This window comes from Callospermophilus lateralis, chromosome 6, assembly GCF_048772815.1.
Source record: "Callospermophilus lateralis isolate mCalLat2 chromosome 6, mCalLat2.hap1, whole genome shotgun sequence".
NCBI classification, from domain to species: Eukaryota; Metazoa; Chordata; class Mammalia; order Rodentia; family Sciuridae; genus Callospermophilus; species Callospermophilus lateralis.
Window position 1 is genome coordinate 142,801,160 of NC_135310.1, and position 17,313 is coordinate 142,818,472.

At 35.2% G+C, this 17,313-nt stretch overlaps 1 protein-coding gene across 7 annotated transcripts in view; it reads left to right on the plus strand.

Annotated features, from left to right (window-relative positions):
* The window catches only part of Fars2 (phenylalanyl-tRNA synthetase 2, mitochondrial), a 518,422-nt gene that overhangs the window by 105,866 nt on the left and 395,243 nt on the right, over positions 1-17,313 (plus strand). Inside the window, exon 1 of one of the 7 annotated variants that reach the window (XM_076857886.1) lies at positions 7,974-7,994. The exons of the other annotated variants lie outside the window; for them this stretch is intronic. The gene's annotated coding sequence lies outside the window, so the exon portion shown is untranslated. Of the gene's footprint in view, positions 1-7,973; positions 7,995-17,313 lie in introns of those variants that run through there. 7 annotated transcript variants of the gene reach the window in all.

Consider the following 17,313-nt stretch of genomic DNA (forward strand, 5'->3'; position numbering starts at 1 on the left):
ATTTTTTTTATCCATTCATCTATTGAGGGGCATGGGGGTTGGTTCCACAGTCTAGCTATTGTGAATTGTGCTGCTATGAACATCGATGTGGCAGTATCCCTGTAGTACGCTCTTTTGAGGTCTTCAGGGAATAGTCCGAGAAGGGCAATAGCTGGGTCAAATGGTGGTTCCATTCCCAGCTTTCCCAGGAATCTCCATACTGCTTTCCATATTGGCCTCACCATTTTGCAGTCCCACCAGCAATGTATAAGAGTACCCTTTTCCCCACATCCTCGCCAGCACTTGTTATTGTTCGACTTCATAATGGCTGCCAATCTTACTGGAGTGAGGTGGTATCTTAGGGTGGTTTTGATTTGCATTTCTCTGACTGCTAGAGATGGTGAGCATTTTTTCATGTACTTGTTGATTGATTGTATGTCCTCCTCTGAGAAGTGTCTGTTCAGGTCTTTGGCCCATTTGTTGATTGGGTTATTTGTTTTCTTATTGTTTAATTTTTTGAGTTCTTTGTATACTCTGGATATTAGGGCTCTATCTGAAGTGTGAGGAGTAAAAATTTGTTCCCATGATGTAGGCTCCCTATTTACCTCTCTTATTGTTTCTCTTGCTGAGAAAAAACTTTTTAGTTTAAGTAAGTCCCATTTGTTGATTCTTGTTTTTAACTCTTGTGCTATGGGTGTCCTATTAAGGAATTTGGAGCCCGACCCCACAATATGTAGATCGGAGCCAACCTTTTCATCTATCAGACGCATAGTCTCTGATTTGATATCAAGCTCCTTGACCCATTTTGAGTTAACTTTTGTGCATGGCGAGAGGAGGGGATTCAGTTTCATTTTATTGCATATGGATTTCCAGTTTTCCCAGCACCATTTGTTGAAGATGCTATCCTTCCTCCATCGCATGCTTTTAGCCCCTTTATCGAATATAAGATAGTTGTAATTTTGTGGATTGGTTTCTGTGTCCTCTATTCTATACCATTGGTCCACCCGCCTGTTTTGGTACCAGTACCATGCTGTTTTTGTTACTATTGCTTTGTAGTAGAGTTTGAAATCTGGTATCGCCACACCTCCTGATTCACACTTCCTGCTTAGAATTGCTTTTGCTATTCTGGGTCTTTTATTTTTCCATATGAATTTCATGATTGCTTTATCTATTTCTACAAGAAATGCCATTGGGATTTTGATTGGCATTGCATTGAACCTATAGAGAACTTTTGGTAATATTGCCATTTTGATGATGTTAGTTCTGCCTATCCATGAACAGGGTATATTTTTCCATCTTCTGAGATCTTCTTCTATTTCTCTCTTTAGGGTTCTGTAGTTTTCATTGTATAAATCTTTCACCTCTTTTGTTAGGTTGATTCCCAAGTATTTTATTTTTTTTGAGGATATTGTGAATGGGGTAGATGTCCTCATTTCCAGTTCAGAAGATTTGTCGCTGATATACAGGAATGCCTTTGATTTATGCGTGTTGATTTTATATCCAGCCACTTTGCTGAATTCATTTATTAGCTCTAGTAGTTTCTTTGTAGACCCTTTTGTGTCTTCTAGGTATAGGATCATATCATCCGCAAATAGTGATAATTTAAGTTCTTCTTTTCCTATTTTTATGCCTTTAATTTCTTTCGTCTGTCTAATTGCTCTGGCCAGTGTTTCGAGAACTATATTGAATAGAAGTGGTGAGAGAGGGCATCCCTGTCTTGTTCCAGATTTTAGAGGGAATGCCTTCAGTTTTTTTCCATTTAGAATGATGCTAGCCTGAGGCTTAGCATATATAGCTACGTTTTTATCTTTTCATTTTGCTTTACTTAAAGAGAATCATATAGCATCTAATCTTTAGTGACTGTATTATTGCACAGAACAGCAGTGGATTTTCCCAAAAGACAATTATTTTTAATGAGAAAAGTTTAAATTGTGTTTACATTTTCTGATTAGTATAGTAACATTTCTACATGTAGTGACATTTCTATGCTAGAGGTTCCAAAAGTTTAGTTGGCAGCTGAATCAGCCTAGTGGGTTCCTTGGGTCAGACTGCCTGCCCTGGAGTTCCTGTTTCATGGGTCTGGGGTGAAGCTCAGGTAGCAGCTTCTGCTGATGTCGATGGTCTTGAGATTATACTTTGAGAACCATTATTTTATACAAAATCATTTTAAATGTTGTGTAAAACGTGTCGCCATGTGTGTTTGTGCTGCTTTGCCTCATTGGCATTTATTTTTCCATAAAATGTCATATAAAGCTGTTTTTATGATCGTTACTTTTAAAAGCAATCTCATTTTGTATCCCACTTGCTGTGGCTCTGTCCTTTGGTGGGAACTGAGAGTTCATGATCATTGGATTCTTTGCTTTTAGGTCATTTTCTGTGCTATTCCCTCCCGTGAGAGTGTGCTCACAGTTTCCTCAGTGTGGAGGTTCCAAATATTATGATTTTTCTACTTTGAATAATTAATTTTTTTCTACTTAATTTTGTTGCCTTTTTGTATTTGAATCCAAAGTTCAATATTTAGTTTTTTAGATTACTTATATGTTTATTGCTGTTTTCACAGAGCATAGGATCATAAAATTCATATGCATACCTCAAAATTCAAAGGATAAAAGTTGTATTATAAAACATAAATTTCTTTTTCTCCTCTATCTCCCTTCTCTGGAGGTATATGCTATTATTAATTTTTTTTTCCTTTTTGGTACTGGGGATTGAACTCAGGGGCACTGAACCACTGAGCCACATTCCCAGCCCTATTTTGTATTTTATTTAGAGATAGGGTCTCACTGAGTTGCTTAGCACCTTGCTTTTGTTGAGGCTTGCTATGAACTTGGGATCTTCCCCCTCTCCTCCAAAGCTGCTGGAATTACAGGCGTGTGCCACCGTGCTTGGCTTAATTTTTTGATATACATTCAATCATAATTATTCATGTATTCTGTGTTTTTGAAATGCTTCTTTTCAGCACTTATTTGTACTAAAATCAATACTGGAGTTGCTTCTATTCCTGTGTAAATGTGCAGAACAGGGGAAAACCTTTGACCTGCCTGACGTGCACATTCCCAGCCAGTTGAGGTTGAATTAGGTGGCATTCTGCCTTCATGTCTCATCTTTCACACTGAGCAAGTACCCTGGTTGTGGACTTTTTAGTGTCGTGTTTCACAAAGTTTTACCTTTTTTTGTTGGTGATTTTGCTATTTAAAATGGCCCCCAAGCTTAGTGTTGAAGAGCTTTCTCTAGTCTAGAAGGGCAGGGAGGTTGTGAGGTGCAACAGAGAAACCCGTGTTGGAAGCTCCATTCAAACCTGCGAAATACTGCTTTCGGCTGTGAGTTCAGTGTTAATGTATTTGTAGTGTATATTGAATAAAATCTGTTTCAACAGAAGTACTCGTGCAAGGTTATGTATTGATCAGTTGACAAAAAATGATGTGGATAATTTATTATGTTGTTATTACCCAAGTATGGAATATATAGGATTATAGTTCAATTATGCTCTCCCAGGAAAGTAACACTATATTTCTTGTAAGAGCATTGCTATAGTATTTGCTAATTTAAGGACCACAGCAACGTTATAGAACATAATACTACAACATAAATACTACAAATAATGAAAATATGTATCCTGTTGATGAACTTCACAGTTTCAATTAAATACTTTCATGTACTACCTAATTGGGGTGGTGGAGTCCTGATATGTGGGCCGAAATTCTACCCTTGTGCCATCTTGCTGCTATATTCAGAATATAATTTACCATGTATATAACAACTTTTTCTGATTTATGAATTTAAAAAGTTGTTTGATTTCCATCTTTTTCTATGGCTTGCTAAATAAACTATTTTTTGTTTTCTTTGAATCTGCTGTGGAGAATGGATGGAACTTTGAAAGTGTCCATGTGAATGAAATGGTGATATCTTTTCTCAGATAAATAGTTATTTGGAAGTATAGAGAATTAGATGTTCTTAATTGGGTTTACTCTGTTTGACATGGAAAGAAATTTCTTCTAAAGAACAAAACATCGTCCTTGTCCTTAAGTAGATTAAGATCTGATACACTAGAGCCTTACATACAACTTCAATGAATGTTTTATGCGCCTAGAGTGAAGTGTGATTGGAAAACAGGTGTGAAGGAGGAGGAGCCAGCTCAGTTCTCCCTGAGGAGAGAGTGAAGGCTACTGATGAAGCGTATAGACATAAAACATCTCTGGGATTATGAATCATAGCAATGGGAAGACGTGTTTCAATGTGAAAAGAAATTTCATAGAGTACTTGTTAGAAACTGTCTGTTGGTAAGAGCGAGGTAGGTTGTCGCTGCCTGGAGAGGGCAGGCAACAGAGATTGCAGGTGGACGGGACCTAGGAAGAGCCAGGACCTGAAGCTTGCTCTTGCAGCAGTCACCATCAGACACGATTGCAAATTATTCAATGTCTTTCATTGCCCCAGTCTGGCTGGGCACAAATCAGGAGCCACTCAAGCAGGAACAAACTTTATTTTCCGAACTCCCGCGAATGCCACCCACGCTGCCCTTCCAGGAACACCACACACCAAACGGAACTCTCTCCACCGGAACTCCACCAACTAACGCAAACTCTTCAGGAATCCCTGAGAGAGCTCAACCGGAACTCAATGGGAACTTCGGGAGAACTCAAAAGTCATCATCTTAATGGCTCGCTGGTGTCACCTCTCAACCACTACTTCTGGCAAAATGCCAGGGGCCATTCCGACTCGGCTGTGGCTCTCAGTATTTCATTGTGTTGTTATGAGTATTAAATGAAAGAAAAAATTAAGTAAAGAAGAAGAAAAGGCTTCATAGGGAAGATGATGTCACATCACCATCTGTGGGTAGGAAGCCAGGTCAGGATGTTAGGCTCCACTTGATACTGTGGGCTGAAGAGCTGGCAGAGCCTGTGTCTACTGTAGTTTCCTCTTTTCTTCATTATAGCCAAGACTCCAGGATTTTAAATGCAATGCTTTTATTTGAAGACTCTTAGATAAAACTGTTTATTTATAGTACTTAGGAGAAGATAATTTTTAACCAGGAGGCTATTTTTTTCCCCTGTGTAGCAGTTACATTTATAATTCCTTAAAATCGTGTTCATATCCAATTAGTTGATTTAAAATAATTTTTAATTGTATTTGTTGTTATGCTTGCTAAGTTTTTTCTGAATGAAAACCTTATTTTTCATCAGCTGAATATTTATTTTTTATCAGTTAATAATATATATATATATATATATATATATATATATATACATATACATACATATATATGTATCTTGCTAGTATATAGCAAGATACATACACTAGCAAGATTACTTTAAACTTTTTCTGAATGCTGAATTCTGTGGATAAATAATTACATTTTTATTCCCCAAATTTGGAATACATACCAGTACAGTTCAGTTAATACCTATTGCTAAAAACAAAAATGATGAATAATAGGTATATTTAAGTTGAGGTCAACTAACATTTTTGATGCTTCATATTGACTTTCTTGAGATGCTGATGCTAAAGAACATGAGGATAATTTTCGTTTTCTTTCTTTTTTTTTTTTTTAATTTTGTACAGGGAATTGAACCCAACTATGTGTAACCACTGAGCCACATCCTCAGACCTTTTTAGTTTTTATTTTGAGACAGGGTCTCACTAAGTTGCTTAGGGCCTTGCTATGTTTCTGATTCTGGTTTTAAACTTGCGATCCTCCTGCCTCACCCTTCTGAGCCCCGAAGGGATTACAGATGTGTGCCACCACACCTAGCTAAGTATTTATTTATTTTTAATACCATGTTTCTCAATTAAACTTTTTCCTTTTCTTTAAATATCTTTATTTAGTTTTATGTGGTGCTGAGGCTGGAACCCAGTGCTTCACACATGCAAGGTAGGTGCTCTACCACTGAGCGACAGCCCCAGCCCCCAGCTAAGTATTTTTGTTTTGCAGTGTGTATTTATTATTTCTTTCCTTATGCAGTGAGAGGAATTTTTCCGCTGGCATATTTATTAAAGCACCCAAACTAATGGATATTGATAACATGACCTTAATAAGTGATGATACTTTTTAAAGTGAAAAATAGTGGAAGTGATTAGGAATCTCTTCAATACCATATGTGGAAAAAATCTTTAGACACTTATTAATAAGTATTCAGATTAGTTTTGTACAGTCTTTGGTCTGCAGTCATTCCCTTATGCTTTCATTTAATTACAGATTTTAACCTTTTGACTTATGATAGCAAAACTGATTTCTCTTGAAACTGAGTACTGTGATTTGTGTTTAAGGAAAAAAAAATCAGCCTTTCAAAAAGTGTATCTTCCATTTGTTTCTGCATGTAGCTTAAGATACTTTTTCTTAGGAGTACTTCTCTATTCTTAAATAATTAAGAAGTTTCCAGTGTGACAGGACAGCTTCAAAACTCTCCTTATTGAAAATATGGCATTTATTAACAAAGAATCATGTTGACAGTCATTTCTCCACTGATTTACAGTGATGAAGAGAAATGTCTTCTGAATGCACAAATGGCATTGTATATTCAGATAATAATTTTTTAATAATTGCTTTTCCCATGACTTTTTTATTCCTTAGGGTGATTTATTTATTTTTTTAAAAAGACATTATCTACACAAAAAGACAATATTGCTAAAAACTGAAGCGTCAAGGGATTTGTTGATCTCTCTGATCCATATGCCCTGGCACTCTCTCTCTCATAGGGCTTGTCTGCTTTGTCCAGCTGCCAAATTCATGCATAATTGTCCTGACAAATGGCATGCTCATTAATATTGTAATGCGCTTTTGCCAACCAGTGTAAACCATGTGCCCCAGGCAGCAAAGTCTAGTGCCAATTTCTTGCTGATAGTTATACCATGCCTTAAATACATTGTTAAGACCAATTATGGGTAAAGATATAACCATTTTTCTAAAAATTACTTACATTTCTTCATGCACTTGGGAATATCAAGGGACTGCTGATATTCCTGAACTTTAGACCCTCATATATCTTAGAGCTGTACTCTCCTGCCTTGGAGGGTCCTCTTTTGTCACCTACATGCTCCGGAATCAATCAGAAAAGCACATGGTGATGAATTGTTTCAAAAAGAGTGTATTTACTTCATGTTTGTGAAGGCTATTATAGTGCTCAGGGTAGAAGCAACTTCCTTGTTAATCAGAACCTGCAGTCATTTCCAGGAATTAGGTACACGAGTCTGTGAAAAAGATTAATTGATCCTAAGTAGATAAAATTCTAGGGAAGGTTATGGGTTGCTGTCCTTACAAGCATATGTGAAAATGCCCTTCCAGGGATTTCATGTTACTGCAATTCAATAATTTTAAAATGTGTTGTCCATTTGACTCTGTGTGGCTGAGTGTTCCTATTGTGCAGCTTGTTTTTTCTTGAACTCACTGAAAGCAATTGTGTGAGCCTGTGGTGTGTTCATTCCTAGAACAAGAACTTCCTTTATGGAATAAGCACTTTGTGCAGGTCCTTTGTGTGTCTGACTGTGTCTAGAAATGATGAAAGAAATTAATCCTGGCTGCAAAAGTTTATTTTCTAATGGAGAGAGATTTATTTCCACAAGTAATTGCTACTTGGGTCATTTGACATGAAAAGTATGAATATTTCTATGTTAAACATGGAGATATAGAAATATAAACTTATATTTATATTGATTTCAACCAAGGCAGCAGGAGGTGAGTTTCCCTGGTGCCCAGTTATTTCTAGAATTTTACACCTTGCGTACTGTGTTGTTATGCATCTTGGTCATCTTATTCTTTGTGCCTCTCAAAAATCTCCTCCCAGAATAAACCCCATTATTCTCCAAGGGAGATGTCTATATATCAATGTATGGCCTTATCTCTAATGATTGACTTCATTTGCATGTGGCCTTTTTTTCTGTACAGCCTCCCTCTCAAAAAGAAGCTCTGGCCATGTGACCAGCACAAGGAACTGGGGTTTTGATGTTTGATCTTTAAGGTCTTTCTCCTCTATGACCAAGTTTCATCTGTGCACTTGGCTTCTCTGTCTTTTTTGGTTCAGGTAATTTAGTGATTCTGTGGCCTGATCTTGTCACTTTCTCTAAATGTCATTTGATTACTGGCATTGTATTTTATTGAATGCTTGTGTGAAATTACATTTCCCTTTTAATTAATGTTGATTATCAGGTGAGGTGAAATCACTTTCATTGAGACCTATTACCACATAATTCAAATTCGAATATAGCTGTTAATATATTCATGTTGATACATAGAATTAAAGAAAATATTACTTATAGAGGAACTCAAAATTTTGACATCTTTCCCTTAACACGTAGGTGCTGACAAGTGAAATGTATGTGTTTTGAGAAAGTATCCAAGAGGAGGAGGCAGGAAAGGAAGTTTGAATTGGGCCATTAAAAATCCATATTTAAACTGGGGACTTCCAGGGATTTCCTAGCAGAGAAGTTATATGGTCACATTTGTGTTTTTGAAGGGCCTCTTGGAGTGCCTAATATGGGATGGTGGTGAAGGAGGAAAAGCCAAGTAAGGGACAGGGCCAGATTAGGGGCCAGTTGGCATGACGTAGTACAATTAGGACCAAGGGAAATCTGGACCCATCGTTTCTTATTTGCAATTTTAAAATCTGAAAAAGTGCTGAAAACAAAATTTTCAAAAATAAATATGAGTGCCAAAACTTATTTTGGTGTAAGATTTGAACTGATTTGACTTGTGAATTGTATCCCTGCTGGTAATGGTCATGCTGATTTCTACTGTTTTTTAATTTTTTTTAAATGTTTTTAGTTACACATGGACACAATATCTTTATTTTGTTTATTTTTATGTGGTGTTGAGGATGAAACCAGTGCCTCACATGTGCGAGACAAGCTCTCTACCACTGAGTCACAACCCCAGCCCCTGTTTTTTGATATATATATAACTTTGAATTTGCAGTGTGACTTTGAATTTATTTGCATTATGAAAATGTAGAAAGAGCTATAACCTGTGGGTAAAAGTCAAAAGAGGACTGGAAAAATCTGTAATTATTAGAAATGTAGAAGATAGAATAGTATACAGAACAGACTTGTTATAAACCTAAGGAATTAGAAAGACAAGTTATGGAATATGTACAGTAACATTGATGACTAGGAGCTAATGAAAAGTAGGAAAATATCACATAGTGAAAAAGTAAAGATGGTGACTGTGTACAAATAGAGAGGATTGGTTAGTGAAGAATTGAAAGTGTACCTGTTTGTGGCGTATGCTTTATGGTATAACTGAGAACATATCAGATACAACTGAATGTCAAAAATGAATAAAGAATATTCTGAGATCAAAGAAATTTAACAAGCTCATAGTATAAGATTTCAACAAATCTATGGTAAAAGCTTTGCTTATAAAAATCTAACCAAAAATCTCATTGATGAGATGAAGATATTTATAGGAAACTGCAGTTTTAAATATAATAAATTTGCCAGATGAAATAGCTTTGTATTGGTACTTGTTTTTTAGAAGACTTAATGATGATTAATGAAAAGGTACCAGTTAGTTTTAAGCATGTTATCCCTCAGTTGAATGTTCTTGGATATACTGGTGTTGCAGGCATACTGAAGTTCCCAGAAAATGGGATAGAACACCTCCTTCAAGATGCTTGAAAGAGACATGCAATTTATTTAGCCTTCATTATTAAATAAGAAAGGATATGTGGCTTAAGAAAAATTTTCTGACTTGTTCAGTCCAATGTTGTAGCAGAAACACAAACTCACTAAGAGAAGCTGGACTGGAAGACAAGTGTAATTAGTCATTCTTAGGCTCCATTCAGCTACTTTTCAACTTTTGTGAAAAGCAACTTTTTGGGTATTAGATTTCATAAAAACGTGACCTGTATAATTCAGCTTGATAACCAAGGAATTTTATGTTCCCTGAAGAACAAGTCTGCTTACCTTAAAAACCAATTTTGATGACGTGGCTCATGCTTGTAATCTCAGCTACTCAGGAGGCTGAGACATGAGAATCACAAGTTTGTGATGAGTCAGGGCAATTCAGTGAGACCTTGTCTCGAAATCAAGTAAAATATAAAATAAAATACCTGGGCTGTAGCTCAGTGGTAGATGACTTGTCTAGAATGCGTAAATTCTTTGATTGAATCTTTAGCACCTCAAAACAAACTCAACAAACAAAAAACAAATAACAAAAAAAAAAATCCTGTTTTTTCTATAATTAGATTCCTTTGGTTTCAAGACCACTTGAAATGTTTTAGCCTTAAAAATGCTATTTATGAGTGAGATGAAATGTTAGAGTGGTTTTGATTTGCATTTCTCTGATTGTTAGTGATGATGAACATTTTTTCATGTGATTGTTGATTGGTTGTGCATCATCTTCTGAGAAGTGTCTCTTCAGGTCCTTTGCCCATTTATTGATTGGATTATTTATTTATTTATTTGGTGTTTAGCTTTTTGAGTTCTTTATATACTCTAGAGATTAGTGCTCTATTTGACTTGTGACAGGTAAAGATTTGCTCCCAAGATACAGGCTCTCTACTCACCTCACAGATTGTTTCTTTTGATGAGAAGAAACTTTTTAGTTTAAGTTCATCCCATTTATTGATTCTTGATTTTAATTTTTGCACCACAAGAGTCTTATTAAGAACGTTGGGGCCTAATCCCACATAATGGAGATTAGGGCCTACTTTTTCTTCTATTAGACGCAGGGTCTGTGGTTGTATTCCCAAGTCCTTGATCCATTTTGAGTTAGTTTTGTGCATGGTGAGAGACAGGGGTTTAAATTTCATTTTGTTGCATATGGATTTCCAGTTTTCCCAGCATCATTTGTTGAAGAGGCTATCTTTTCTCCAATGTATGTTCTTGGCACCCTTGCTAATATAAGATAATTGTAGTTTTGTGGGTTAGTTTCTGTGTCCTCTGTTCTGTACCATTGGTCTACCAGTCTGTTTTGGTGCCAATACCGTGCTGTTTTTGTTACTATTGCTCTGTAGGATAGTTTAAGTTCTGGTATAGTGATTCCACCTGCTTCACTCTTCCTGCTAAGGATTGCTTTAGCTATTCTGGGTCTCTTATTTTTCCAGATGAATTTCATGATTGCTTTTTCTATGTCTATGAGGAATGTCATTGGAATTTTGGTTGTAATTGCATTAAATCTGTATAGTGCTTTTGGAAGTATGATCATTTTGATAATATTAATTCTGCCTATCCAAGAGCAAGGTAGATCTTTTCATCTTCTAAGGTCTTCTTTGATTTCATTCTTTAGGTTTCATTATGCATACAAACAACAATAAGTTTGGTGAGGATGTGGGGGAAAAAAGTATACTTATACACTGCTGGTGGGACTGCAAATTGGTGCAGTATGGAAATTCTGCAGTATAGAAAGCAGTATGGAGATTACTTGGAAAATTGGGAATGGAACCACCATTTGACCCAGCTGTTCCTCTCCTCAGCCTATAACCATAGAAGTAAAAACAGCATACTACAGGGACACAGCCACATCAATGTTTATAGCAGCACAATTCACACTAGCTAAACTGTGGAACCAACCTAGATGCCCTTCAATAGATGAATGGATAAAAAAAAAATGTGGTATATATACACAATGGAATATTACTCAGCAATAAAAGAGAATAAAATCATGGCATTTGCAGATAAATGAATGGAGTTAGAGAACATAATGCTACGTGAAGTTAGCCAATCCCAAAACACCAAATGCTGAATGTTTTGATATAAGGAGGCTGATTCATAATGGGATAGGGAGTGGGAGCATGAGCGGAATATGCGAACTTTAGATAGGGCAGAGGGGTTGGAGGGGAAGGAAGGTGGCCTGGGATATTAATGATGGTGAAATGTGATGATCATTACTATTAAAGTACATGTATAAAGACACAAATTTGTGTTCATATACTATGTATACAACCAGAGATATGAAAAATTGTACTCTGTATATGTAATAAGAATTGTAATGCATTCTGATGTTATATATATATATAAAAAATTACATAAAAATGAAATAAAACACAGGAAAATGCTATTTATGCAATTACTAATGCGTGAAATGAGGCTTATAAATCAACTAATATTTCATACTGACTTCATGTTACAGTGATGTTTGAAAGTGAACTTGTGAAAAAGACATTGAAGGGTTTCATGTCACTAATGAAAAGGTGTCTCATTTCTCTTATGCTAAATGTTCATCAGTCAAAATAATGAGTTGGATAAATGCTGAACTTTATAATAATCTACTTCTTATATGTGCCTTGAATGATAGGGAAATTGCTGAAATGTTATGAAGTTCAGGTAAGTAGGAGGAGACTGGTGATAATGATGACCATCACATCATGAATACAAATGAAAAATACCCCCACGCTATACAGAGGAATATGTTGTCACTCAAGTACTGACCTTGGACAGTGTGCAGTGATAGTGTGCAAGAGATTACTCAATTCAGAAGATGCTGTTTGGATAGAAAACTGAGTTCAAGAGGTAGAAGACTAGAATAAGCCTTTTAAAAGACCATCTCTATCAAAGGCCTGGCTTATCATATGATCAGGGTGTACTTAGACCGTCATTAGAAGTCCAGAATGAGGCCAATGAGTACCACTATGCTAGCAATACCAGTGTTCTGCTTCTCTAATGAACCACATGTATAGCATAGGTAAAGTTTGAACGAAGTTTTAATAACATATTCATTAGAGATAGTTCCTTTGTACTAAATCGTAATATATCATTTTAGTTTTGACATGTATTAAAGACTTCTTCTATGGATATTATTGAGATACATATATTTGGAATAGAAGAAGGTATTATCAATTTTCTATATCTTCAAAAACACAGCATTGGACTAATTGGCACTGTGCTTATGACAGTTGATTTATAATTAGGGAAAGAGAATTGGAAAGGCTAAGAAGTTTTGTATGCCAACCATTCCACCTGCATTCTTACAAAAAATAATTGCTTAGCTGGTTGTTGAATACAATTAATTAAACTCCCTTTAGCAAAGTTGTATTTATATGGGCATTTTTTCTTGATATGAATAGTTTTAATTTAGGCATCAGAATGTGTAGAGCTCAACCTGGCAGATATTTTGAAATATCTTTTTCTTATAATGGTAATTCTGTGTTTTTAAAATAAAAAATTTAACATGTAAGACATCTCTTACAGCATTTGGTGTTTTGGAATTGGCTAACTTCACTTAGCATTATGTTCTTTAGATAAAAGTAAATAGTAGGAAAAAAAGGTATAGGGATAATTTCTATTATTTTGAAGAGATAATCGCTGGGGCTGGGGATGTGGCTCAAGCGGTAGCGCGCTTGCCTGGCATGAGTGCGGCCCGGGTTTGATCCTCAGCACCACGTACAAACAAAGATGTTGTGTCCACGGAGAACTAAATAAATATCAAAAAATTCTCTCTGTCTCTCTCTGTCTCTCCCACTTTCTCTTTAAAAAAAAAAGAGATAATTGCTATCAATTAATTATTTCATAGTTCTTCCCACAGTTTCTATATAGAATATGTGTTTGCTTAGACTGATATATAAGGTCATATTATAATTACATATCCTTTTTATCACAAGTATATAATTTTATTATTAAAATTGTTTGGAATCATATTTTATGATGTTGTACTATTTTATTATATGTTTGTAAAACTTGCTATAATTTTCTTAATAATTTTCTTTTTTGGGGACATTTATATTTTTTATAATTTTTTTCTATCATAAGTATTCTGAAATGAAACTTCCTTTTGTTTACCTGGACTTCATTTAAATTATTTCATTGTGATAAATTCCTAGAAGTGTCATTATCCTTCAAAAGTGTATGAACAGTTTTAAGTCTCTTGATAGTGCTTAATTGCTTCTTAGAAAGGTTATGCCAGTGAAACTTTATCACTAATAATCAACGAAGCTGTCTGTTTATAGACATTTTCTTTGTATTTATGCTAGTCAGCAGGAACAGAAACACATGTTCAGTTTGCCTTTTTATGAGGAAAATTTAATGAAAGTTGGCCATTTTCCCACCATCTTTTAGTAGAGTAAAATGCATTAGTGTGTGTTGTCTCAGCCAAGCTTCATTTTTTTTTTTTTTTTTCTTAATGGAAACCAGTGAAGTACTGCATCTGAGGTTTTGGAACATGTTTGATCACTTTTATGTCGTGACCTAATGTGGGTCATGATGGCTTACCATTGACTCTCTGCAATAAGGTACTTGTGCTCCAAACAAGCTGCCAGTCCAGTAAAGTTCATGTATTGCTTAGTTTTTCCTTTATGCCCAAGAGTGAAGGAGGTTGAGAGAACTGTTGAAACCATTATAGAATTCATCCATTCTAACAACAAACGTTTATTCTGTGTTTTACCAGTTCTAGTCACTATTCTAGATTTATAGGTGTAAATAAAGTTTAACAGCATTCTCAATTTTGCCCAAACCCAAACTACCAAAAGAATCTAAGTGTCATCCATGACCATAACAGATGCATCATATACCATTTTGAATATTACTTCTTAAAAACAGCCTTGTAGACAAGTGCACCTGAGCTCCATACCCACTGTTTGGACATTCTAGACAGCTGACTTCAATAATCACCTCTCATGTTCCTTCAAGATATGTGTCATGTCCTTCACATTCATTTCAAATGATGTAAAATAGATGTTATTTTCATTTTGAGAATTAGAGAGGAATCAAGTTTCAGAGAATGTAAACAATTTACAGAAGAACACAGCTTCCAGTTGACAAGATGGGGTTTGACAAGATGGACTCCTAGCACTCATGCCATTTCCCTCGTATCATAAATCTTTGCCTAATGGATGTGAAGAGTGATAAAATAGTTAAAGTTTGGAAGGGTGGTACTAATGATGCCAGTCAAAGCATGGGAGTTAAGAAAACACTGCTCACTTCACTGTGGAGAAGGTATGTAGCAACCCTTTCATGGAGGCAGTGTGGTCTTGACTTTCTCTTCACCTCTTAGTCTTAGTCATTATTGTACAAGGTGATTCAGGGAGTTGATGTCCAGTGTGCTTGAGTGAATTTAGTAGTGATTGTAGCTGTCATTTATGGAGTGCCTATTATGTGCCCGCTCTGTTTTAGGGGCTTACATCTGTTTACCCACTTAATCCTCACAGTGGCCTAATGAGGTCCTTTTACTGGTTTGAAGATGACAAAACTCTGCTAGTTTGTGGTGGAGTCAGGAAGAGTATGTAGTAGTGACTTGGAAGGGAAAGAACATTTATCTGGGAAGCAGGCTACACCTCTGACTGTAATTGGCTACATGTTCTTGGGAATAACATCTATCTTCTTCTTTTTTTCAATGTACAAAATATTAGCTTTGTATTAAATGACTTCTGATTCTTCATTTTTTTGTTTCTCTTATTTTTTTATTCTGCTGAACACTGAATATCTTTTCTATTAATATAAAAGGTGCACTCTATATGTGATTTTCAGAAGTTAGTTTGTACATTAAAAGTCTCAGGAATCATTTTTTGGTTGTATTGAATGTAGACTTTCTATTTTTCTTTTACAAATTATATTCTCATGAACAGCATACAAGGGTTTCCTTTTTCCATATACTAACAGTTTCTAATCTTTTGTCTTTGATAATAACACAGATGTGAGATAATATCTCATTGTGGTTTTGATTTGCATTTCTCTGATGACTAGTGATTTTGAACATTTTTTCATACATTTGCTGGGTAGCTATAAGTCTTCTGAGAATTGGCTATTTAGATCCTTTTCCCATTTCTTTAACTTGAGGTATTTGTTTTCTTATTATTGAATTGTTGGAGGGTTTTTTTTGTATGTATTTTTGCTATTAACCTCTATCATGTATGTATTTTCATGACCTTTTTGTCCCCCAACTCTTAGGTTATCTTTTTACTCTGTGAATTGTTTAAGTAGCTCTTTACTTTGGGTCTTTGTCTCTTTTGACCTTGCTGACCAGTTTTCCTTCATTTCTTCCTCTTCTTCCTCCTCTTTGTCTGCTTCTACTCATTGGGTAGTGCTAAGTATGTAGAATGTGAAGACCCAGAGGTGCATGCGTTTGCATTGCATGCTCTACTCTCTGGAACCAGAAAATCTAGCAGGAAGACAGGTAGTTAATAATAATAATAATAATAATAATAATAATAATAATAATAATAACAACAACAACAGATGTTAAATATTTTACATAGAGAGTATCTACTTTCAGAAAAAACAGAAAGCCTTGGTTTTCTATTAGACATTCTCTTTAAATGTTTTGTGATAATGGTAAGCCTTCTGTTCTTCAATATCTTACTATTCATATACTTTCCCCTTAAATTTGATGATTTCCAAGCGCTCTGTCTTTTGCTCATTTCTGTTTTTCTCCTAACCTTCCTATGCATTCTTATGACATTAACTCTTCTTTATACAGATTGCTTCCTAGGTTTACATTTCTAGAACTCTTTTCTTACCTCATTTTCAAACCATACTTCTGAGTGTCTCATGTAAATGACAACCTGGCTGTCTCATGTATTGCTAACTTTCTTAAATCCAATCCATCTGCAACTGCAAACATAGAAAATTATCTGAACAAACAAAATATCCATATTGAGTTTACTCTTAGTGAACAGCGATGTAATTTTTTATGTTATCTGATCTCTAGAAATGTCTGGGTCACTTTTAACTCTTAATTCAACTGATCTCTTATATGCTGGGTAATGAGTTAAGTATCTTATGGATAGGATCTACTTTAATCCTTTCACTATTAGTTAGGTATTTTTTTCTTAATTTATAGGTAAAAGAATTTATTTTACAAAAAGATCAAATTATGTATCCACATAGCACCAAAGAGGTTTGCCTTGGGATCAAACCTGAATGTGTGTCTGCAAAATTGAGGTTCATTCATACCTCTCTTTGAAGTTTGTTTTACATTTTCTCTGCATGAGATATTTCTTTTAAATATTTGTGATAGTACTAATTTAGTAGTAGAAATTCTTTTAATTTATACTTATTATATAAGGATTTTATTTTACCTTCAATTCTGAAAGATACGTTTGTGGATAGAGCAATTTGGTTGGCAATTGTTACCTATCAAAGCTTGGTATATATTATTCCAAGCCCTCCTGGTTTTTAAAATCTTGGATGAGGGATTAGTGATGATTCTTATTTGTTTGCTTCTAAATTTGGCCTGCTGTTTTTTTTTTCTTCCAGTTCCTAAAATTATATCCTTGTTCTGTATATTACACATTTTAATTATAGTGTGTCTTGGAATGTATATTTTTTTTATTTGTCTGTTTGGAGTCTAAATGGCTTCTGTATATGAATATCCATCTCATTCCCAAGGTGTCAGAAAATTGTCTGATATGTCATTAAAACGGTTATGCATACCTTTAGCTTACATCTCACTTCTTTTCCTTCATGCCAGTG